The 15644-nt window shown below is 44.5% G+C and overlaps 1 long non-coding RNA gene across 1 annotated transcript in view; it reads right to left on the bottom strand.

Moving 5' to 3' along the window:
- Window positions 1–15644, bottom strand: part of LOC146859009 (uncharacterized) — a 51573-nt gene that overhangs the window by 12401 nt on the left and 23528 nt on the right. The window lies entirely within an intron of this gene.

The following is a 15644-nucleotide window of genomic DNA, read 5'->3' as shown; positions in this document are numbered from 1 at the left end:
GCAGCTTTTACATTGTATCTTAATACTCTCAGTGTTGCCAAAGACGAAGTAGCTGAAAACATTCAAAAAGCGATTGCTAAAGAGCGGACAATTTGTCCAAATGGGAGACCGGGATTAAAAACAGTGTCTTCTGCTTCCATCTTTTCACCTAGCCCACCAGACCACAAGTAGGGAGCTGTCCTTCCCAGAGAAATTTCACTGTGGTGTGCACCTGCCCAGCTTTAGAATACAGTATTTATTTCAAGCTTATTTATGTGAAGTGGGAGACTAAGAGTAGATGTCACTTATGCTAGTTCCATGGCTAAAATGTACCTACTTGGGCAGGCCTTGTAGCTGTATATCATCACTGCACAGCATGCATGAAAGATACTGATATTTACCACTAGATAAGAATACTTCATCCCATTAGAAGATCTCTGCCTGCTTCTAAAAAAGGTTTGTGTGATTTTTCATCTTTAGGTTAAGCCTGCCAACAGCACACGTGTTGTCTGTTGGGAGGGGTATTGTTTACTATATAGGGCTTGGAGACCGCCCTTTGATTACCAATCATTTCCATCATTATCACTTTTCTTATCTTTGTGTGGAGCATGGACCAAGTAGAAATTATTTTTTCTTAATAAGTGTCAATCCCCTGCTCGTGCTGTGACTGAGGTACTATTTTTTACACTGCTGCCACATGGCTCCATCTCCTTTTTCCCCAACTGTTACGATATATATTGCTCCCTCTCCCGCTGGCCCCTCCAAGTCTAAAACAAATGCATTTGTAAACAGCAGCCATACACCAGCGACGTGCATTTTACCAGCGTCTTCACTATTTAACAAAATGTCAAGATCCTAAGCAAATCAAAACTCCACATGCCAAAAATGAGAGTGCTTGCAAACGCAGAAAGGCGAACTCCATTACTGAGTGCTCGGTCATCAGATCAGATCAGATCAAGTTTCCATAGATCGCAGGACGAAATAATTGGTAACATATTTGATTATAATTGTATTTATATAGTACAAGCCTTTGAAGTTCTATAAGCCAATTCAGTGGCAACTCAAGCAACTTTTCATACCACACAATGCCACTCCACACCACACAATGCCACTCCATGCCACACAATGCCACTCTGCACCACGCCACACCACTGCACTCTATGCCATACAATGCACCTCCACTCCATGCCACACAATTGCATTCCACTTCACTCCATGCCACAAAATTCCACTCCACAAAAATCTATGCCACACGATCCACTTCACCCTACACCACACAATTCCATGCCACACAATTTTACTCCATGCTACACAATTCCACTCCACAAAATTCTACTCCATGCTCCAGTCCACACAGTTCCACTTCACGCACTTCCATGCCACTCCACGCCACACCATGCCAATAAAGTCGAATCCATGCTACACAATTCTAGTCCACGCTACATAATTCTACTCCACTACACACAATTCCATTCCCCTCCACACAGTTCCACTCGACTCCATGTCACACAATTCCACTCCACTCCATGCCACACAATTCCATTCCACCCCACTCCTCTCCACACAACCCCACGCCACACAATTCCACAGCATACTATTCCACTTCACGCCACTCCACTCAATTCCACTACACTCTGCATAGTTCTGCAACATTCCATGCCGCACAATTCGACTTCACTTCACACAGTTCCGCTCTATACCACACAATTTGACTCAGAGTCCTAACCACACAATTCCACTCCATGACACACAATTGCACTCCATGCCACACAATTGTACTCCATTCCACGACATACAATTGCACTCCATGCCACACAATTCGACTCTACGCCACACAAGTCCACTTCACACAAATCCAAACAACAGCACTCACCATTCCACTCCACGTTTCCATTCCACTCCACTCAATTCCACTCCACGCCATATAAATCCTCTCTGCCACACAATTTCCCATCACACAAATCCAAACCACACCATACCATTCCACGTTTCCATTCCACTCCACTCCATGCCACACAAATTCAGATAACAAGTTTCCAATCCACTCAAGGCCACACAGTTCCACTCCATGCCAAACGATTCCACTGAATGCCACACAGTCCCGTTTCAATCGACACAACACAATGCCACTCCACTGCATACACAGTGTCACTCCACTCTATTCCACACAATGCCACTCCACTCCATGCTGGACAATGCTACTCCATGCCACAAAATGCCACTCCACACAATGCCATTCCACTCCACACCACTCCAAGCCACACAATGCTAATACTGTCCATGCCACTCCACTCTATTCCACACAATACCACTCCACTCCCCTCAATTCTACTCTATTCCACTCAACGCCACGCAGTGTACCTCCAGTCCACACAATGCCACTCCATGCCACAAATGCCATTCCACTCCACACAAAGCCACTCCACTCCACACAAAGCCACTCCACTCCACACCACACAATGCCAGTCCAATTCTCACCACACAAATTCACTATTCTACTTCTTTTAATGCAACTTCACTACACACCACACAATGTCATGCCACTCCAGTCCATGGCTCACAGTGCCACTTCATTTTACTCCACTCCACACAATGCCACTCTACTCCACACCACACAATCATACCACACATTGGCACGCCACTCAACACCAAACAGTGCCACTCCACTCCAATCCACCAAGCCAAAAAGATCTCCCATAGGCAAGACCTATTGATTTCGCCAATGCTTGCTCCCCCTCCCTCAGAAAAAAAAAAAAACACATCCTGTTTTCCTTTAAGGAAAAATGGCTGCATTTAAAAACAAGCATTGGCATAGCCAATAGGTCTCGCCTTTGAGATCTTATAAGTATTTAGTTATGCAGCACAATATCCTTGGTGCAACAACATCAACTGTTGCATGGCTAAACACTTATAAGGTCCCAAAGGCGAGACCTATTGGCTATGCCAATGCTTGTTTAGTTTGTGATTTGGCTGGATTAACTAGTTGACACAGTGCAATCATTATACGTCTTCACAAAAGTTAGCGCATAAACTTTTCGTTTCGAACTGCTCCTGAAATAGACCCTTACCTCAAATTGTTGCTAGCCAGAAGCTACTTTATTTTCATAGCAAAACAACGATTTACCTTCTTGGCTGGGGAATTAAGAATTTCTCCCTTGTGTTATGACACTGCTGTGTTTTCTTTAGAGCTGTACTACACAGATGCTGTGGTGAATGGCCTAGTGCAGCTGGGGCTGGTGACATATGCAATGAAAGGCCAACATAGCCGTATATTGTAGCTAAAGTGCATTTCACTCAGTAGATGGATAGGTGAAGATAATTTTAACAAACGGAAGAGTGAGGGTTCATAAAGCGAGTGACCTTAAAGCTTAGAGAGATGTTCAACTGAGAGCCGGCTGAGTAAGAACTGCACACCTGATACAGGGCTGGTTGTTATGTACTACGATAATTCACTGTGTTTAAAAGCAATAAAAACATTGGTGCAATGGTTCTTATTTAATGCACTGACTGTATAAAAAGGTGTTGGATATTAAACTGGGAGTGTACACATCAATATGGAAAAATACCTATGGCAGTAAGGGCAGTTCTTGATAGATATGCTCTGAGGAAGGCATGTATTGGACGTGCGAAAGAAAAAAAAAACTAGTGAGCAACAAAGCATGCCGCATTGCTTGAAATCTTTTTTTTTTAAAGCCAGCATGCAGTAAGCAGCTGAGAGTCTGGATCACAGCTTTTTATCAGGAGGCACGTTTGTCTTTAAAACTAATCTCTTTTGTGAAACGACCCCTCTCACAATAAGCTGCATTCTGCTGAAGTGGGATACACAGAAGCCGAGTCGCCGAGGGCTGTTCGCTACAGCGCCTGCACAAGATGATGTCCGTGCTACAAATTCTCCAATGTTCCAGTGCGAGACCAGCGCAAAGCCAGTTGTTCTCTTAATGCCGTCCCCACACAAACCAGACGGCGGATAGCTTCCACGCGGCAACTAAACCCTAAACCACGGGCAAAGTAAAACAAGCATTGGCCGCGCAGCAGTAAAATTAACGCCGCGCGGCCGTAAAAGCGAAAGTCATCGCGAGCACGATCACTCTGAAAGCGAAAGTGATCGCGATGACGCGCTAAAGCACGAGTTTTCAAAGTGCTGCTGAAGGCTATTGGTTCGCGTGTGCACAGCTCGCGTGAACGCAAGCGCTAGGCCAGCCAGCAGCACTTTGAAAACTCACCTCCAAAATGTCTCTCCGAGCCAGCGTATGCGCTGGGCTCAGCAAGACCTAAAAATGATTGCTTTACTTAAAAAGCAATCACAGACATGTTTGTTTGCTGACAGACCCTGGCACGCCATCATCTCTGTGATTGTGGCCAGTCGTAGTGGGTTGCAATCTTTGACCCACACCTCATTAACATTGATGAGGTAGGTCAAATTGCAAGCCACTACAAATCCATACCTTCCAACTCACACGGTGCCACAGTGTGTCACACCATTTTGGCTCCCTTTACACGGTCACCCGGTAAGGAGTTGAAACCACGCAGTGGCAGGGAAAACAAGCTGAAAACCACTCTAAACAGTGGATTTTCAGCTCGTTTTCAGAGGACGTAAGCTGCTGATGTCCAGTAAAAGGACCCTAGGACCCTTTGGATGTTTTTTTGGGAGGGGGTTGGGGCCTGGGTGAGGGGCAAGGTGCCTATTGATTGCTCTTGGCACCAGGCCCTGCCCTCTCCAAGGCCCCGCGCCCTCCTCACACAGTGAAGTTATTTTGTAAATTGGCAAGTATGCAAATCTCATACCTCCCAACTTGAAGAACAATCTCATAGTGTGAGGAGGGGGGGGGGGGCCTTGAAGTGGACGGGCCTCGTGCAGAGAGCTACCCAGGAGACACTTTTGAACCCTACCCTGCCTCCAAGCCCCCTCCTTCACAAAAAATACGGAGGCTGGTGCCCATGTCTTGGGGTGTTTTCACACCCCTTAATGAACGTCGGCAGTTCAAAGCCTCTCGAAAACGAGGTGAAAAACATTGTTTACAGTGGTTTTCAGCTCTTTTCACTGCCACGGTGTGATATGATATCGGCTTCTCACCTGGTGACTGGGTGATGGAAGCCGATATCATGTGTCACACTGTGGAACCGTGTTTGTGGCAGGTATGAAATCTGTATTTTATGAAACTACCTATTAGTGTATAGGTCGGTTTCTAAAATCAAAAACGATTTGCTAAAAGTAGGTGTATAATTTAGGACCACTTTACCGAATCGATTCTTTGTATATAAGGCTGCCTGTTCTCAGGGTCGTAACACAGGCCCCCGCATCCCCCGCAGTGCGGGGAGGCCCTGAGCTGTAGGGGGCCCACTCCGCCCAGTACTCGGGCCTTGGAGCTCCGGTTTAAATCCGGAATTGGGGGCCCCTCCATGTACCTTGCAGGGGGCCCCCCTCAGCTTTCGTTACGCCAGTGCCTGTTCTGCTTCCCTCTTTGCTCTTCTTTTCTGTTCCATTTGTATCTCTGTTTTTATCACCTCGCCCTCCGCTGTCTCCTTCCGCGCTCCTCCTCGCGTTTTCCATTTATTCAGAGAGCAGGACTTGTTGCCTTTTAGTTCCTCCACGTGCGGGAGTCTGCTCATTACGGATTCCTGTGGGCTCCTCTCGTCCCTGGCAGATTTACAGACGGCAATAACGCTGGAAGCGGGGGAGGGGCGAGTCTGGCGCGCGCGCCTGACATTTACGAAATGAACTTGCAAACATTTAATATTGATACATTCAATTTCAATCCGTCGAACTCTCGGAGGCGGAGACGTTTCAAATCTTTATTAAAACTCTAAATTTCACACTCTGGGCTGTCGATATTATTTTTGCATTTTTTTTATTGTGCAAATACTATATTGTCTGAATGAACTTGAAGAATTGTAAACAGTTCAGGGCAGGTAATGACAGACAGACAGCTCAGCAAAAGCTGGGGCTCAGCTCAACCACGCTCCCAAACAGCCAGCCCTGTAGGCACAAGGTTTGCATAGGTAGGGCCTGGACCCTGCTCCATTGACCATTTTACGTGGGGATCCTTCCGGTCACTGTCGCCTGGGAGTGCCTCTCACATGCCCTCATATCTTTTCCCCCTACTTTCCATGTTAACTTCCCAAACTGGATGGTCTCCCGACTGTTCTCATCCAACAGTGGCAGCTGGTGATCTTTTAAAGTGGTGGCTCTGGGCAAGGACGATAGGGGAATGAACTTCTGCAGAAATGTTGTACTGTGCCAGGCAAGCCATACCCTCCTCAGGGGTGGTGGGGTGACAATTACAATAAAAGCTGTGAACAAATAGCAAAACAGTGGTCTGGCCCGGGCGCAGTCAATAATATGTAGATCTGTGAGCAACCCATGAATACCTCACTTATCCTGCAAATACCTTAAAATACACTAAATCTGAGCTGGCATCAAAGCCCTTGCCTGTGCTTCTGCATCAGACTAGCTTGGGTACGTGGTGACTCATTCCTTCCGAACTAACTAAGAAGCTGGAGGAGGTACTCCACTTAGGTCTTGGTGGCCACCTGGCAGAGAAAAAATGGCACCTGACGTCTGCTGCACTCAGTGCAGCTGCTGATTATAACTGGTGGCATCCCCGATTATCATTCATGAGGTGTGGGGTAGACTCGAGACAGAAAAAGGGACAGTAGTTCAGTGACTGATGATGTTGTGGCCCCATGGTCACTGCCAACTTCTGGTGCTGTGTCAATGCTTGTCACTGCACAGGACTGAAAGATCTCCAAGTGTGAGCATGGGCTGGTCGCTCAGAAGCATCAAAATGCTCACTACACAAAGATGGGACGTGGCACTTTCCACCTTATTTTCCGGACACTAGTCCTGGCCTAGGGGAGCGGGCCTCCAGCGGCTGGTGCCACAGGGGACTCAGATATGCAGACACCTGGGATGTGACCTCTGTTGCAGTAGCGTGAGAAGTGGACTGCACGATGGAGCATAGAGTCGCTAGGTTATTCTCTAAAGATGTACGCATCCTGTCAGCCAGGGAGAAAAGTCTTGTGCTGATGATGGTGTTGGTGCCTTCTGCACAGGTTTAATTGTTGGCACATATGCTTCCTACAGCGTTATAGGTGCTGTAGGGAGCACCACCACATTAGATCCTGTTTGCAGGGTAAGGAACTTAGCTCCTCGCTTTTGCTTGTGACGCTTGGGACTCAGCTGATATTGGGGTAGAATTGGCTTTGCCACGCACTGAAGGGGGTGTAACTGCCTAACCGGCATATAGACTCTGTGTGGGTTGCTCGGGGTTCTCGGATGCTCCACTGAGTGCAGAATGGTGATCCCAGACATCCTGGTTCTGTGATGCAGGTGGGTACTTCTGCGGTTGTTATGGTCAAAAAGAAGAGACAACGGTTGCTCAGAACAAGATAAAACAGTACACTGCAGCACCTAGAGCAAATATAGCTGCCATGAGACCACTGTCAATGGGAGGTGACGGAACCCCCTCTCATAGAACTGCTTTGATGACATGACTGAGTCCAAAATTATGCTAAAAAATAGAGTAGAAGCCTTTTCTTTGAAATCAACCTCACCTGTGTTGATTTTCACAAGGATGCTAATAGGACACCTACAACAGAAGATGTGGTTGAAACTGCTACTGATATTTTTACTAAAATGAGCTAAATATCCAGCTGAAGGAGCTTGCCCACACTCTGTAACTGATAGCTGAGGACACTTGTGTTTTGTGGGGTTTCCGAAGAGGGCGGAAGTTCCTTTTCCAGGACTCTTTCTGGAGATGAGGATCATAAAAATACTGCAGCTTAAGAGACTGTCATATATATTTTTGGTGAGGTACTTACAGGGCAGTAGTCTCACCCCGCCACCCTGAAGCCGGAGCTCCCCAAGGGCGATCCTAGCCTGGTAGTGAACTTCAGGTGCAGGGATGCCATACTGCAGAATTCCTGAAGGAGGAATACGAAGGTCTGTCAATAATTATGTTTTTGGACTACACACAGCAGGGTTCAATGAGAGCGAACATGATTTGACTCAGTGAAACGTAGGCTGATGACAAGACTCACATTTTTTTCACCACACTGGTGTGGGATTGGGATGCCGGGGACGGCTGCGAGAAGCCATGTCACACTTTCGAGGCTTCCAGAACCAGGCTGGGACAACTCCTGCTGGGCTCCCGAAGGGGCGCTCAGGTGATACTAAAAATGATGAGAATGATTTGGGTACTTATTTGACACATCGGGTGGTGGTGGAGCAGGATGGCACCCTGACAGCCACAGAGTATTGACTTGGGTTGATCTACATAATCTCTCTGCCTTTGAACCCTCTATTATGATATCTGAAAACTAATGGTGCGTTGCTTAACCAGTTGTCCCACTGCTACAGGTTATTGAGTGTTTGTGAGAATAGGTGGGGGCATTTTGCTCCAGTCATACTTTAGTTTTGGTGGGGGGGGGGGGGGGGCTCACGCAGTACCCTTGCATACTTGCCACCCCCACTATTTTTCTGCAGTCCGCCAGTGAACTGTGCTGGGAGTAGGATTCCTGGTTTGGCTGCCTATGGCTAACTGAAATATTATCACATAGTATAACCCTGGGTCAGAGCCCTTTGGTTGGGAGTGGGACAACTGAGCCATGTGATTGTCTGTGTTAGTTTTTATGCGCATCCTCACTGACTAGCTGTGGTAAGGTTTGCCATGTTATGTGTTGAATTTCTGGTCCTTTAGTTGGGGAGGGGGCGGGTGGTTGTCTAATGTTATGTCTTGCCTCTGTCGAGGCTGCTTTACGGGAGGTGTGTGCTTGACGAGGCTCTAAGGAATTGTTTCTGTCCTAAGTTGGAAGTTTCTAGTTCAGGAACAGTGTGTGGAATGCTCTTCCCCTTTTTGGTGTTTATGCTTTTGCATGTTTGCAGTGGGCAGGGTAGACCTTTAAAAGTCTGTAGTCTATGGGTGAAAGAGCGACATGGACACTGTCCCCAGGATGGACAAATCAAGTGGAGATCTGGCAAGTCAATATGGGATGCAGGTAGTCACATGATGGCGAGCGAGGTACAGCAGTTGACATGGACTGTGTGAGTTTCCTGACGAAACACAGGGTCTTCCCATAATTAAGGCATCATACTACTCAACTGGTATACATACATAAAATATACCTGAATGTGCCTGGAATACGGCCACTTTGCAAATGATTGGATGGGACAGATGTTTTTATCCTCATACTCTTCATAATTGAGAGTGATGATATGGGTGGCCTACTGTGTTCCTTTTTGGTCTGTAAAGGTGGTTAGGTATCCCGACAACATATATGTGTTGCTTTACAGCTTCCTGAATGGAACACAAGTCAGTCTCACAAATGCATAGGGACCCCCTGTTGTGGCTGTTATTTCCCGGGTTTTACTAGCGGTGGTCAGTACACATCTGAGACCCCAAATATCTCGGCGGACACCTTTAGTATTGCTTTAAATAAAAGGGTTGTCAGAAGCTGTCCCAAACCTAAAATTGAAACTAGATGAAGAAGCAAACCCACAAACATATCTTCTTAGTTTACTCAACACCATATAAGCCTTAGAGCAGAATGGAGTATATTGTTTTCAGTCAGGACATTTATGTTAGATGTATCAAAGCCATGTGCCTGGATACATGACTTCCGACCCTATCTCCCATAAGTAGAGGCACACCTGGAGTGGGAAAGGAGCACACGCTACCGTCCTGAAGTTTGAGTTCTAAAATGTGGGATCTGCATCAGATGTTCACATAGTATTATTATAAGTCTAATTGAGGCTATTTGGGGAATGGTCACTTTTTCAGGTAAAGAAAGGATAGTTATGAAAGTTATGATATGTGGTGCCACCATTAGCAAAATATATGGCTCAGACTACAACTGGAAACGATGTAACACAAATTAAGGGTAGGGTAAACCTCTGGAAAGGGAGATTCCCACACACCCAGAAGTGATGAAAGATATTGTGAAAAAACATGGATTAGCTGAGGTATACATCAGATTATACAAATTTACTCCTGCCGTAACACATTGTTATTGAATATGATTGAAACGAGAGTGGCTATCACTGAAACACTCTAACTTTGTTGAGCCATTGTATATCCAGCAGCCCAAACATGATATTGATTGGCTGTTAATCTATCTGGAAATGGCTGGGTTGTCCCAGTTTAAAACTGATCAGAAGGAAATGCTTGACGCACCACTTACTAATGGCGTACGTTGATGCCACTGTGTGGCAAGCACAGGGGGAAGGCTTCCAGCACTCACAGACTGGACTCCTGATGAAGTTTTATCAGTGTACCTAAGATATAATTATTCTGAAAATGCAGACATTTTACCTTAAAATAGTACCCCAAGAGAAGGTTGTTATTTTCATAAACATGGACTCTTGTCACAACATGACAAATAACTTTTTTTTAGTAAATAAGTATTTTGCTGCCCAGACCCTAATTAGCAATTTTCACAAAGTGCTCATTAGTACTACTATTACATATGGAAATCGTGTGCTTGATCAGAATCCCTCTACTTGCACACACGTAATTAAGTCGTCTTTACAATGAAATTATTGTTTGTGACATATGGGGTGCATACAAGACTGAGTCTGCTTTTTATGCTAATTTATCTTTGGCATCAGATTCTATGGCTGTAGATCATGGTTGCAAGGATTTCCAACCGCATTAGACAGTGGTAGCCAGAATGATGTCACAGATAGTCCCAATAAATCACCATTGTGCCTGGGTGACCATTATGCCACAGATAGCCACAATTATGTCAAGAAATCCCACAACATATCATGGACAGGCACCATTATGCTAGAGATAGCCAAAATTGTGCACGCACACACACATATGCAAACATTCACACATGCACAGACAATACAGTCGCTCAACCACTGCCCCCTCCTGACTTACTTATGGAGATGATGATCTCTTCCTCCAGTTTCATGGTGTCCTCCACTACATAAGAACAGAGTAACTGTGGCCAGTGGCGCCAAACCTTGTGGTAATAAATCTCACAGAGCTTAGAAGTCAGAGAGTACATCTCTGCCTCCTAAGCCCTTTTGGCTGTCTATCCTCATGGGCATGCCAGATTGGAGAAAAATGTAAGGTCCCAACTCTTGCATGCCCAGGGACCTAGTCACAAACCGCATTTGTCGTAGTTTAGTAGTACTATAGTAATACTACTAAAATATACTAAAATAGTACTTCTAAAAGATTACAAAATGTAATTCATAAACCTACGAGTGTAGCTCTACACCTCCACCTCTTCTGTCTTTTCTATAGGGAAATCCTCATAAATGTAAGTGTACTACATATTTGTAAATGTGGGAGGAACCAGAGAAAGTGACTGAAGAGAGGGGCATACTTACTACTAAATAGGAGTGGATTAGAAATGGTTGAAGAAAGGTTTAGGGAAGGCTATGCCCCCACCCACAAAAGAGTAAGCCCATTGCTATTCACAAACTGCACTTCTAAAGGTACTCCAACCAAAAAGGGACCCAAAACAGTAGCAAAGAGGTCCAAAACTGTAGTAAAGTCCAGCACCCTATAGGACTAACCACAGTCGGGTAGAAATCACACTATGATCAAATATAGGGAAAATGTAAAGCGTTAGTAAACATGATAACAAATTAATAAAAATATTTTATGTTATACATTAATTTACATTTATTTTATATATTTATTTTGTTGTAGAAGAAAAATACAAAAAATGCTACAGTACTATTAACATATTTTTGAATTAAATCTTTAATTAAGTTAAACATATTAAATTAAATAAAGTTCTGAAGTTTAAAATAAATACATTTCACCCAAAGTAAAAAAATAGTTGTATTGGATTAATAATATAAAATGGATGTATAAAATTAATAAAAGTATATTCTTTTTCAAAAAAATTAATGTTATAATAATTTATACATTCAAAAAATTTGCTAAAATATTTTATAATTATTTAAGAAATATCTTGTCATTTTAGATTAACAAACTATATTTATGTTTTGACCGTTTTTACATATTTTAATTTCACTTAACAGTATTTACTATGAGGTTTTATTTTAAGTCCCCACCTCAGTGTTTCCCAAACTGTGGGTCGCCAGCCGATTTATGGTGGGTTGTGAAAGTCCAAGCAATACATTAAAGATGTCTTTAAATTCTGACTTTATCTTTTGTCACATACACTTCGCTTCAAAGACAGAAGGCAAATGTCAGGTTGTGTCTTCTGACAAATTGCTGCTTCTTTTTTAACATGGGGATTGGTTTTTACAAAATCCTCTCACTTTGCAGTCAGAAAAAGAATAGTAAAGTGAATTAAGTGAAAGGAAAGGCCTTAGGATTTCATTTTTTGTAACATACAACAAAATGTACATACCTGTAATTGACCTGTACACATTCAGCGGTTAGGAAAGCAAAACTGTAGAACCTTTTTATTGTAATTCTGAAGTGTGATGCAAACAAACATTTTAACAGGATAAAAACAAATCAAAACAGTTTACTTGGTGATTCACAAATGATAACTAGTCGCTGAAACCCATTTTCCACACATTATCATTTGTGTGCTATATAGTTTTATCAGTAAAACTGTATGTCTTTGCAAATTTAGTGCCCCCAACCCACAAGGCAGGACACACTCTCGACCCCATCTTTGCAGGAGGTAACAACATCCACTTCAGCCACACTACACAATCCCCATGGACGGACCACCACTGCGTACACTTCCATGTCAGCAGACCCACAGCGCCCAAACCTGCACCCCGCCCTCCATGATGAAACTGTAGCAAGATCACCGAGGAGCAGCTCAACTCTACCCTTAACCGCGATACCCACGCCACCTCAAAAGACGCCAACCTTGCAGCCAAAGAACTCCACAGATGGATCTCCAACTGCACAGACGAGCTCACACCTCTACCTAACTCAGAAAGACAACGCCCCAGGAAGGCCCCCGGTTCACCGCAGACCGCCAAGAATCCAGACACAATTGCAGATGCCTCGAGAAGAACTGGAGAAACAGCAAATCCTCGAAGGACTGCACCACCTACAAGAACGCCTCACAGAAGACCACCAGCACATCAGATCCACCAAAAGGACCTTCATCCAGAATAAGATCCTCGCCAACTCCAGCAACTCCAAGGAACTCTTCAGCATCATCCAGGAATTCACCAAATTCACCAAACCCCCCCAGTGAAACACAGACTCAGCATAGTATCCTATTCCGACGATACCCAGCTCATCCTCTCTCTTACCAAGGACCTCATCACCACCAGACTCAATTTCTAGGAACAAATGAAAGACGTTGCATACTGGATGAGCAGCAGCTGCATGAAGCTCAACTCGGAGAAGACAGAGATCCTCATCCTCGGACCTTCCCCCTTTGCATGGGACAACTCCTGGTGGCCCACCACTCTCTGCAGCCTCCTACCCCCGCGGACCACGCCCGAAACCTCGGCATCGTACTCGACTCCTCCCTCTCCATGACCCGACAGGTCAACGCCGTCGCCTCTACCTGCTTCAACACCCTCCGCATCCTCCGAAAGACCTTCAAATGGATCCCTCCCGAATCAAGGAAGACCTTCACCCACGCACTCATAACCAGAAGACTGGACTACAGAAACACCCTCTACGCCGGAATCAACAAAACTCTTCTACACAAACTCCAGCCGTACAGAACACCGCAGCCAGACTCGTCCTCAGCATCCCACGACACAAATACATCACCCAGCACCTACGTACCCTCCACTGGCTCCCCGTCTAGAAAAGAGTAACCTTCAAGAAACTCACCCATGCCTACAAATGCCTCCACAACACCGGACCCCAATACCTCAACAATAGAATCTCCTTCCACATACCCAAGAGGAACCTACGATCCGCCGACCTCGCCGAACCCCCACACATCCGCAGACCAAGAACGGGTGGAACAACCTTCCCCTGCATCGTGGGAAATGTCTCATTCATAAGGATTGCTTCACTCTTTCTACCTGCCTTTTGATGCTTTCTCAAACCCAACATGAGGAGCTGGACCCAAGGAGAAGCTATTTCTTTGCATTGGCGGGTACTGGATCCTGAGTACATAGCTTGTGGTATCAGAAGACTACCCTTTGGTTTACCAAATTCATACAGGCCATTTGGCAAATGATTGGATGAGCCAAATGTATTCATCCTCGTATTCTGCATACCTGAGAGGAGTGTTAATATAGATATCTAATGATGTTCCCTTTTCACCCGTGAAGGTGAAAAGTTCCCTTTTCACCCGTGAAGGTGAAAAGTGAACAATCAAACACCAGACATGTGTTACTTTACAGCTACCTAGATAAACAAAAGTCTGCCTTCTTAATACACAATGAGCACACTGTGTTAAATGTGATCTTTTTCCAGGTTTTATTTTTTATTGGAGGTGCTCACTCATTGTTTAATACCCCCTTGATCTGGGCACACCTTTTTAATGGTGCTTTGAATGTGCTGGTCTTGTGATGCCAGTCTAAACCAGACGGACAAATATTACTCTAAAACTGGCAAGAAGAGTCTTGCTGCTGTTTGGGCCTGTGAGCATTTCAGTTATTTCTTTATGGAAATGAATTTACCATCATTATGGATCACTAAGCAGATGTCAATGTCTATGGCCACCCAAATGTCAAAATGCCCCTTGGAATGGAGCAATCGGGCATTATGCTTCAGGACTATGCGTTTACACTATACATTTAAAATCGTGCACATGCCTTGAAAGGATCATGCATCTCCAGACCACCCACAAGCGTGTTCAACATCAAACGCCTTCATTATAGAACATGTCAGTTACACAGTTAGCAACACAAACATGCTCAATGCAGATCTACCTGACATTGTTGCCACCAAATCAGCAGGTCACTGTTTAGCCAGAGAAGTGTTAGACATAGAAAGAGGAGAGGAGGGACAAAGCAGGGGAAGTTTATTAAGGAGATAATGTTGAGATTTCAACAGCCGGAATGGTGAAAATCCTTAGTCCAGTGATTTGATGTTCCCTGTTGCAGCAAGAATGCCAGTGTTAAATGGGGATTATTTTTTGTGATTACAGATATTTGGCTATTAAAGCTACAATTTCAAGTGCTATACGTCTTATTTTAATATTATCCACTTGTCCACTAAACATCTACCCAGTCACCTAAACTGATACTTTGTTTCAATGGGAGAAAGGTGCTAGCTAGACACTGAATTCCAGGTAAAATGCAGTTGCAATAAAACTAAAATCTAGATCTGTGTCAAGCTTTCTTTTGGTACTATCTTGCTGGTGGACTCTGGGCAGTTTAAACTTTGTTCCAAGGCCCAATTTCTGAAAGTTTAACATATAATTCAATGTTGTTTTACATCATGAGGGCATGGCCAACCGAAATGGATAATAACCTTAAATCGGATCCAAACAGAGGGGGTCAAAATATGCGTTGTTCAGAGGCCCACAAATCCTTAAAATGGACTTCTCCACATCACAATGCAGGGGGCCTCAATTTATAATAAAATGTTACTCCTGTTGAGAAATAATGAGACATTCTGTTTCAGTAATCTGAGCCCAGGTGTCTCCGCTGTGTCAGACATAACAAGGGCAACTTAGGACCTCAGCTAAACCCTCGCTGGGCTTCTGTTTTGAAAACATAAAGAACAACATCAAAGGAGACGGTATATACAAACCTTGATTGTTGTACATTGTTTAATGCTGCATAGCTCGATGTT

This window comes from Triturus cristatus, chromosome 3_2, assembly GCF_964204655.1.
Source record: "Triturus cristatus chromosome 3_2, aTriCri1.1, whole genome shotgun sequence".
In the NCBI taxonomy this organism is placed as follows: domain Eukaryota; kingdom Metazoa; phylum Chordata; class Amphibia; order Caudata; family Salamandridae; genus Triturus; species Triturus cristatus.
The sequence above is the reverse complement of the archived record's forward strand: the minus strand, read 5'-3'. Positions and strand labels throughout refer to the sequence as shown.